The sequence below is a fragment of the Coenobita brevimanus genome, chromosome 94, assembly GCF_032717465.1.
Source record: "Coenobita brevimanus isolate Jiangsu-jjx chromosome 94, ASM3271746v2, whole genome shotgun sequence".
NCBI classification, from domain to species: Eukaryota; Metazoa; Arthropoda; class Malacostraca; order Decapoda; family Coenobitidae; genus Coenobita; species Coenobita brevimanus.
In genome coordinates, this window is record NC_137047.1 from 35505695 (window position 1) to 35513656 (window position 7962).

At 40.3% G+C, this 7962-nt stretch overlaps 1 non-coding gene across 1 annotated transcript; it reads right to left on the minus strand.

The window, feature by feature from the left end:
- Nucleotides 1-1570: 1570 nt before the first annotated feature.
- On the minus strand, nt 1571-1689 carry LOC145413072 (5S ribosomal RNA). Its single transcript, XR_013899681.1, has one exon. It is a non-coding gene; the product is annotated as a 5S ribosomal RNA (ribosomal RNA).
- Nucleotides 1690-7962: the final 6273 nt, after the last annotated feature.

Here is a 7962-nt window from a genome sequence, read left to right on the forward strand (position 1 = left end):
ATTGTCGTATTTACAACAACGAGCAGGCTGACTTACTAGCAAAGTCGGCTGTAGAGCTCGAGGAGACTTGGGGCGTTCCTTGTGATCTACGGTCGTGTCTCTCTCTCGGAAAGAAATCAATAAATCTTCTGTGGCAAGGTCAGTAGACCAGACTTAATATTCCAACTTGTAAGCCGTACCTGGGCGACTGGGATACTGTCAACCATCCCAGTGGCCTTGAGGAAAAAGTCGTGGTACGATTACGACTTAATGCCACCGTTTTAACTCATATGAAACCGAATATGAAAAGACACTTCCCACCGCACTGTGACATCTGTGATGCAGTGTTATCTATCAGTCATATCATCCTGCGTTGTCGGCGATTAATTCTTGAACGCGCTTCACTTATAAAATACCGGGGTGCAGCAGACGTCCCCTTCACCCCTTCCACCATCCTGGGTGATGGGGATATTGTTATGACTGATAAATTGATGGCTTTCTTGAGAGAGACCGGACTGATCAGAGTGGTGTGACTTTTTTACAATATGGTTTTGATTTTTACCTATTGTAAATATGTAAATATTGTACTATTAATTAGGGTCGATAGTTGACATATTTGAAATAGTTCCTGCCTACATCATACCTGTTTCTAATATAGATGTCCCCTACATTAAACCCGGTTCCTCGCATGACAGTCACCAGCTGATGAGCGCAAGTGTGCAATATAGAAAGGTATTGGGCATTTGTAGTCGATGGTGGTCTGTTGGGCGAGGTCCTTCACTTATTGTACGTATTATGTAAATACATTATACCATGTTGTTTAAGTTGTCCTAATTAGGGCCGACAGCTGACTTATATGAAAAATGTTCCTGACTAGTCTGGTTCTCTTTCATATATTGATGTCCCCTATAATAGGTTGTGCCTTGACTAACAGTCGCCAGGTGATGAATGCAGGTATGTAATATAGAAAGGCATTACATATCTGCAGTCGATGGTGTTCTGTTGGTCGAGGTATTTTTACCATTAGTGTAAGTCTAGCTATTTGTCTCTGTAGGATTTAGTATAGGTTAGTGATTTGTCCGTTAGGTGATTAGTTTTAGGGTCTTTAGATTAGGTTTTTCTTTATAAGTAATATAAGGCCTAAAAAACATAAAACCAAGAAAAAATAAAAATATAAATACAAAAAATAAAAATAAAAATGATTATATATATATATATATATATATATATATATATATATATATATATATATATATATATATATATGTATATATATATATATATATATATATATATATATATATATATGCACTCACAAACACCCACAACTCACGTTCAAATTTCGCTTTCACCCACATCAGTCTCGATCTATATATATATATATATATATATATATATATATATATATATATAGATATATATATATAAATATATATATACATATATATATATGTATATATATATATATATATATATTTCATTCATTCATTGCCAGACGCCATGTATCCCAAACGGGGTGGCCAAGGGCTTAGAGTTAATTGTTTTACAGGGAGGGGCACTAATCCTCCACCAACCCCACTTGACGTAGGGATGCCAACAGCATCTGGTGTTCCCAGGCGGTCACCCATCCAAGTACTAACCAGACCCAACGTTGCTTAACTTCGCTGATCGGACGGGAAGTGGTGTACTCAACGTGGTATGGCCGATATATATATATATATATATATATATATATATATATATATCGAGACTGATGTGGGTGAAAGCGAAATTTGAACGTGAGTTGTGGGTGTTTGTGAGTGCATATGGGCCTGGTAGTGAAAGGGATGAACAAGAGAGGGAGTCTTTCTGGAATGATGTTGATGAGTGTCTGCAGAGTTTTGGAGCGAATGTGAATGTGGTAATGATGGGAGATCTGAATGCTAGAGTGGGAAATGTAGCAGTTGAAGGCGTAGTTGGTATGCATGGTGTGCCTGGAAGAAATGAAAATGGGGAACGAATGATAGCGATGTGTGTTGAGCGAGAGATGGTGATTGGGAATACGCTGTTTGAGAAGAAAGATATTTATAAGTATACATGGGTGAGACAGGAGGGTGGAAGGGTTGTTGATAGAGCCTTGATGGACTATGTGGTTGTGTCCAGGAATGTAATAGGAAGATTGTTGGATGTGAGAGTTCTGAGAGGGGGGGGGTGGAGGTATGTCTGACCACTACCTGGTGGAGGGAAAGTTAAGAGTAGGTAAGAGATGGGTGAGAGCTAGGAGGGTTAGGTGTGGCAGGGAGGTTTTGAAAGTGAGTGAGTTGGTTAAAAGAGAGAAAAAGATAGAGTATCAAGAGAAATTGAAAGATGAGTGGAACGCAGTGAAAGATCGGGAAAATGGCAGCGTGGAGGAGGAATGGCAGTTGTTTAAGAGTGCTGTGGTGGGGCATGCAGAAGAGGTGTGTGGTGTGAGACGTGTGGGTGGTGGTGTAAGAAAAGGAAGTGAATGGTGGTGCGAGGAAGTAAGTATGGCTGTGGCTGAGAAGAGACGTGCATATGAAGTGTGGCTGCAGAGGAAGGATGAGATGTAATATGAAAGGTATAAGGAAAAGAGGAATAGAGCGAGAAGGGCTGTGCGTGATGCTAAAGTGGCAGCAGATGAGAGGTGGGGTAGGCGGCTGACAGAGAATTTTCAACAGAATAAGAAAATGGTTTGGAAGGAGGTGAAAAGGGTGCGAAAGGGAGAGTCTGGGAAAGAAGAACGAGTAAAAGCAGAGGATGGAAGGATGTTAATTGAGATGGATGCAGTAAGGAAGAGATGGGCAGAGTATTTTGAAAGATTGTTAAATGTAGAGGAGGAAAGGGTGGCTGAGATTTTGGCAGATAGAAGGGTGCAAGGAATAAATGTGTTGGGAGAGTTGAATGATTCTTTGATCACAAAGGAGGAAGTGGAGAAGGCAGTAAAGGAGATGAAAACAGGGAAAGCTGCAGGTATGGATGGTTGTGCTGTGGAATGCCTGAAGGGTGGTGGAGTGACTATTGTTGACTGGTTAGTAAGATTATTGAATGTGTGCTTTGAGAAAGGTATGGTGCCAGTTGACTGGGCAAGTGCTTGTGTGGTCCCGTTGTATAAAGGCAAGGGTGATAAGTATGAATGTACTAGCTTTAGGGGTATAAGTCTGTTGAGTGTTGTAGGTAAAGTGTATGGTAGAGTGTTAATTATGAGAGTTAGAGAGGGTACAGAGGGAGTGATTAGTGATGAGCAGTGTGGCTTTAGGAGAGGGAGGGGATGCGTTGAGCAGGTGTTTGCTGTGAGACAAGTGTGTGAAAAGTATTTAGCGAAAGGCAAGGATGTGTTTTGGGCATTTATGGATTTAGAGAAAGCGTATGATAGAATTGACAGGGAGGCTTTGTGGACTGTTTTAATATTGTATGGACTTGATGGTAGGTTACTAAAAGGGGTGAAAAGTTTTTATGTAAATAGTAGAGCGTGTGTAAGAGTGGGAAATGGTGTGAGTGATTGGTTTCCCATGAGAGTAGGGCTGCGACAGGGATGTGTGATGTCGCCTTGGTTGTTTAATATTTACATGGATGGTGTTGTAAGGGAGGTGAATGCAAGAGTTTTAGGTGGTCTGAGTCTGGTAAATGTTGATGGAGGAGAGTGCAAACTGAAGCAGCTGCTGTTTGCAGATGATACTGCACTGGTGACTGATTCAGAGGAGAGATTGAGACAGTTGGTAGAGGAGTTTGGAAGGGTGTGTGAAAGGAGAAAATTGAAAGTAAATGAGAATAAGAGTAAAGTGATGAAGTGTACGAGGTTGATAGATGGTAGGGGGATGAATATAGTTTTGAATGGTGAGTTGCTTGAGGAGGTAGATTGTTTTAAATATCTAGGGTCACATGTTGCTGTGGATGGAAGAATAGATGCAGAAGTGAAGTTTAGAATAAATGAAGTAGGAAAGGTGCTGGGAGGAATGAAAAAAGTGTTTAAATGTCGTTCGCTTAGAATGGATGTAAAGAGAAGGCTGTATGAGGGTGTTGTGGTACCGACTGCGTTATATGGGGCTGAAACATGGAATATGGGTGTAGCAGAGAGGAAAAGTTTGAATGTAATGGAGATGAGATGTCTGAGGAGTATGTGTGGAATGACGCGTATGGATCGAGTGCGAAATGATGAAGTGCGAAGGAGAACTGGAGTTGTTCGGGAGATGGCTGGTAGAGTTGAGCAGAAGGTGTTGCAATGGTTTGGGCATATGGAGAGAATGGATAATGAGTGATTGGTGAAAAAGATAACTAGATCTGATGTGAAAGGTGTAAGACTGAGAGGAAGACCACGAATAGGATGGATGGACAGTGTGAAGAGAGCGCTGGATGCGAGAGGGATGTCTGTTGAGCAAGGAAGAGTGGCTGTGCGTGGCAGAAATAAATGGAGAGAAATTGTGAATGAATAAGTGATGACGCAGCCCTAAGGGGATATTCTCCCTCATTTGGTCTGATCAGCTAGTCAGGTCAGGTGCGGGTAATGGGATGGGTCTGTTATGATGTGGCAGGGGTAAACCAGTTCTGCTGTCGGGCCCTGCTGTGGATGTCACTGCTTGCATTGCGCAGTTGACCCTTGTGCGGTGTGATGCGGTGAGGATCTGTCCGTTCTCCCCTTTGGGGCTAAGATGCGAATGAATGTGTTTGAATGGATGAGTAAATGGAGAGTGAGTCGTCCTGTCTCGGCTACCTCCCTTTCCTTGGGGGAAGCAGCCTAGGAATATATATATATATATATATATATATATATATATATATATATATATATATATATATATGGCCTTATTGACCAGGGGCTTTGGCCCCAGTGGTCGATAGGGCAAAATAAAAAATATTTCACTCACTCTGCTCCTAGTCCTCGTCGAATTAGCACTCTGCTCCTCGACCTCGTCGAGTTAGCAGCTTGTATATATACACCTCAAGGACATTTTACAGCCCAAGGAATGACACAAAAGCAGGCTCGTCGTCATCTATTGTTCGACACTCCCTAGCTAAGTAACCTTTACGAATTGGCCAATTTAACTTGTTTTGGAAAAGGCATCTGACCCATAATAAGGTTAACTCCTGGACTCTTGAACAACTGTTCGTTATTCTTCTTGAAAGTCCTATGTAGGAATCTTCCAAAATAATCAGAACCAACTATCATTTTTATGGGACCCACAGTATCTGATTCCACATTCCGTTTAGCCAACCTTATGCCTGAGCTATGTAGATGATCAGAGGTTTCCTTCAGTCGTTTTATATATATATTTGTCTCCATGTTATCCAGTACAGCTGCTGTTATACGGCATTTATAGCTGCCTAATTGTATTACAGGTCTAACTTAATCAAAAGATTGAGCTTCCTTAGTTGTTAAGAATCCTGCAATGGCTAGATTTACCTTGCCAATAATAGATAACTTCAATATCTTCACAATATCTGCAGAAATAAAGGATTTCTGAGCATCTGTATCAAAAAGGGTACATGCTAATAGGTTATTATTCTCAATCAGTGCCTTCACATCTGCTATTGGAACTGCAGCTGGCATTATTACTGGAGTATTCCCCTTAGCAATTGTCATATTGACGCCTGCAGGTTTAGGAACCTCATTTTTCATCCTTGGACATAGGACATTATGATGATCCTTTTTTCATTTAAAACAAAGATTTAATTTAGTCTTGCAGTCTGTGGAAGTATGTTCGGTATTCATAAAGATTATACAACATCCCATTTCCTGAAGTTTTCCTACTCTAGAAGCACAATCAGGATACTGTTAACAAGAAGCACTGGAATGTTGCTCACCACAAAATGCACAAACTTTCCTGTCCCCTACCATGGAAGGTGTTAGTTCCTTAATTTCATCAGCTTGTCTATTCCTTGTTTTCAATACTTTATCCTCAGCCTTTAAGGAACTAAGGAAAGTACCTATCTCTTCCTTAGGCACATATCTAGTCTTCCCTGACTTAGGTTTCCCAACCAGTTGGTTAGTGTTTTGTTTTCTTTATTTCGGTCTTCTGTTTAATCTCAGTAGGTTTTACTGTTCCTTGCAAATGTTTATAAAGTTGCATCAAGCCTTCCTCAGTCTCTTCGCAGGGGAAATTTTCCTTTTAGTACCTACCATACAAAGCATTCTTGGTTATTGGTAGAAGCTTTAAGGACCCAATTCTTGAAAGCACCCAGTCTGATGTCTTAATATATTTGTAAGTACCTAAGGCCTTTAAATTACAACTTATTGCAATTCTAAATTTTTGCAAGGAATCAAAATCGTGTCTAGGTATGGGTAATTCAATTAGAGCCTTCAATAACTGAGTAATAACTTGTTCACTGTCTTCGTAGTTTTGTTTAAGGATAGTCAAGGCCACCTCATAATTTTTTTCTTCTACTGGTAGTTCTTTAATCAGCTGATATGGTGTTCCTTTGACCTATCCTAACAGATATGCGAGTTTACTGACCTTAGGGAGATCTGTTCTATCATGTACTAAACATTTGAACTGATCCCCAAAGGATTTCCGGTTTTGCTCCCCATCAAACTCCGGAAGCGTTATTTGTGGTAACACAGCTCTGCTCTGTTGTTCCACAATTTGTGTTTCCGCAGTTGTCTCAGTTAAGTTTGATTCTAGTGTCTTTACTACAGTTATGTATTCTTCTAATTTATCTTCAAATTTCGTAGTTTCTGACTCTAAGAGTTCCTTATGATCAACCTTTACTATAGCCGCTTCTAAAGTTATATAACCTTCTTCGTACTTATTCCATCGGTCTTTCAGTATATTTAGGAGACTATTTAATTTCTCCCTAGACAGAGGTATTTCGTCCAACGATTGTTTCCAATCATTTATGGCTCTATTTACCCATCCAGCTTTACTGCTAGAAGATCTTTGCAACAAGGAAACAGACATGTTGACTGATTTCTAATTTAGTAATTAACTATGAATTTCAACCACAAATTTACCTCAGCTTAGTAATTATCTGATTATTTTAAATTTTGAAGAGGGTAGGGATTGAGTCCACTATATCAAACCTATCCCCCTGGGTTAATAAACCTCTAGGGCTGTATTTATCCCCCCACTCAATTTCCAAATACATATTTTCCGGCTCAGCTAATTATTCATTTAAATTTTGAGGAGTGTAGGGATTAGGTCCATAATTTCAACCTATCCCCCAGGGTTATTAAACCACTAGGGTTATATTTCATCTCCACACTCAATTTCCATAATACCCATATTCCCCGAGCTCACGATATTTATCTCCTAGTACACCATAGGCCCACCCGTAGCTTGTATGGCATAGAACTGTCCTTTCTTGAGTTCTATATAATGTATAAATTTCTGCAAAACTGCTTCTCTGCCATGACGGTTCCAATGTATACCATCGGCCTTCAGTGTTGTTTGGAAGGGCTTGGCGTTAAAGTGTATGAAGTCCCTCCCTTTCCTGATCCATTGCAACTTCCTGTTCACAGCTCTGTTAATTAATTTATTTGTTTCATAGCAAACTGGAGAGCCATATGGTAGGTTTCTTGGCTCCAGGAGGGTTATGGATACCGAGGATTTACATGAGCCTTCTATGGCTCCTACTACGGCTAGAATATTCTCCACAACTTCATTAACTTTCATTTCCTCATGGGTATCATTTCCTCCTAGGAAGAGGATAGTACGGTCATGACCCCAATCTAATACGACATTCAGCGTTTCATCGTTAAAGAAGGAACTTGCCCCTCCACCCGGAGCTCTGTATATTCATATTTCCACGTCCTCCACTTCAACCGAACGTGGTAGCAAACTATGTCCAACAAAGGCAACTTTATACACATTCAGTGCTTTGGCACACATCTGCTATCCTCACTCAGTAGGGGCACCAAAATGTAAAAAATGTTTAAGTTTCTGGTAAACAAATCGGGGCTACTCACTCGGGGAACCAAAATTGTCAGAAATATTTGACTTAGCATAAATCGTTATCCTCTGTCGGGCACCAAGATGTAAGAAATTTCCA